Below are 2,063 nucleotides of genomic sequence, written 5' to 3'. Positions count from 1 at the left end.
CGAAGTCACCTGTACAGCTCAGCTGCCAAGAAATGGACGTCATGTCTGTGTTTTGCCCTGAGCTCTCACTGCTTTGCTAATGCAAGCCCAAAATTAGAAAATATAATCTATTTATTTTTAAAGCCATTAATGGACTGCCACCTTTGTAAAAGTCAGAATGTCTAACTGAGTGTTTCCAACTGATGCCTGAGGTCATTAAACACAGAATTACTGTCTGTCCCAAAAGAAAAAAAAACAATAAGTGATAGAACACTTAATACTCTAAAACACAGAAACCTACAAACCACCAAACATCCTCAGTAATTTTAAAAAGTGATTTAAAGGGGCTATTTAGTCTTGTATTTTTTCCACAAGGCCCACTTATGACATTTATATGGTGCTAAAAACATCCTAACTCATTTTTATGCGACCTCTCTTTATCTCTTAGAATTAAACAAACTGTTTTTAAAACTTTATGAGGGATGTAAGCAAATGACATCTTTTTTTTGATTGGCTGATGTATTGTGCCTCATTTAAAAAGCAGTCTAGGCTGAAACACTACTTCAGTGTGAACGGGTGGGGCTAGACTGCAGCAGGCTGGATACTTGGATATGTGCAAATGCTTGGTTTTTGTGACATCACAAATACAGTGAATTGAAAACAAGTCATTTTTTGCAGCTTAGTGTTCTTTTAAGTTTATAAAATGGATAGTCCTGGTCAAAACCATTGTAAATCCGCAATATACCCACACCTATGTCTGCTTCAAAACAACTTAACTCTGTATTACTGCGTCACGGCACAAAAAAAAAAAACCCTTGTGCTGTTAGATTAGATTAAGTGACCCTTATTAGTCCCACAACGGGGAAATTTCACCTCCGCATTTAACCCAGTGAAACACCACATACACACTAGTGAAAACACACACTAGGGGGCAGTGAGCAAACTTGTCCAGAGCGGTGGGCAGCCCTATCCGCAGCACCCGGGAAGCAATTGGGGGTTAGGTGCCTTGCTCAAGGGCAGCTCACTCATCTACTGTCGGCTCCTGAGATCTTCCAGTCACAGGGCTGTTTCCCTAACATCCAGCCCACGAGTGCCCCCAGAATATGGAGATTCAGGGGATTGAACCCTGGACCTCATACATACGAAGCATGCACTCTATCACTGAGCTACATCCCCTTCTCACATGGAATAATCTTTGACTGTAATGCTGCTCGCATGGACCATTGAGTATATTGATGAAGTAGAAACATGTTTTTGGCTGACAACTTATGTTCTTAACTAGAACTGGGCTGATCAGTTAGCTAACAGGCTAAACAACTCCATCATCAATATCACAGGCTTGAATTAAAGTACTTATGGTATGAATAGCTGTAAAACGACAATATAAAAGTAAAATAAAATGTCACTTAAATGGATTGCATGCTTCCAATGTTCGTGTTTCAGTCAGAAGTTCCATCAAACCCTGATGGAATCCCAAATGGCTGCATACTTCCTAAATAGTATGCTAGCTATAAAAGTGTAGAAATTCTAGCCTGTATAGCCAAATAGCGCATCCTTAATCGGGTGTGGATGTGACGGAATCCCAAATGACTATTTCTCTGTTGTATTTTGCACCATTGGGGTGCAGGATCCAGTATTTAAATTCCTATGTAGTGCACTATGTAGGGAGCAGGGCCATTTGAGATTTACTCCCAGCATGAGAAGAGGGGCAGCGTTGAATTGGAGCTAAATAAGACTTGCTGTGTTTTTTTTTTTTTTTTTGCATTAAACAGTGCTGTGTTATTATATGTTCATTCTTATATGACAAAAAAAAAAATGATGAAATGACCACAATATACAGCGATGGGTGGCTGACCATTCTCCTCATTCAGTTCATGATTGTGTGGCAATGATACCAATGATGCTAAAGGAACTACGTTTCTTGGCTGAATATGTTTTTATGTCAATTATTATCAATAATAATTTAAGCTAATTTCTGAAAAATTGTGTATTTCATCATATTTTATGTTGGCCACCCCTTGAGGCTGTGCATTACTGTGATTTTATCACAGGTATAGGACTTTTAGGCTTCACGGCATGCTTCA

General features: G+C 39.1%; 1 non-coding gene across 1 annotated transcript; it reads right to left on the bottom strand.

Annotated features, from left to right (window-relative positions):
- Positions 1 to 1,083: 1,083 nt before the first annotated feature.
- Positions 1,084 to 1,155, bottom strand: trnat-cgu. Its single transcript has one exon. It is a non-coding gene; the product is annotated as a tRNA-Thr (tRNA).
- Positions 1,156 to 2,063: the final 908 nt, after the last annotated feature.

This window comes from Pygocentrus nattereri, chromosome 2 (genome assembly GCF_015220715.1).
Source record: "Pygocentrus nattereri isolate fPygNat1 chromosome 2, fPygNat1.pri, whole genome shotgun sequence".
Taxonomy (NCBI): domain Eukaryota; kingdom Metazoa; phylum Chordata; class Actinopteri; order Characiformes; family Serrasalmidae; genus Pygocentrus; species Pygocentrus nattereri.
This window is presented reverse-complemented; position numbering and strand designations above follow the sequence as displayed.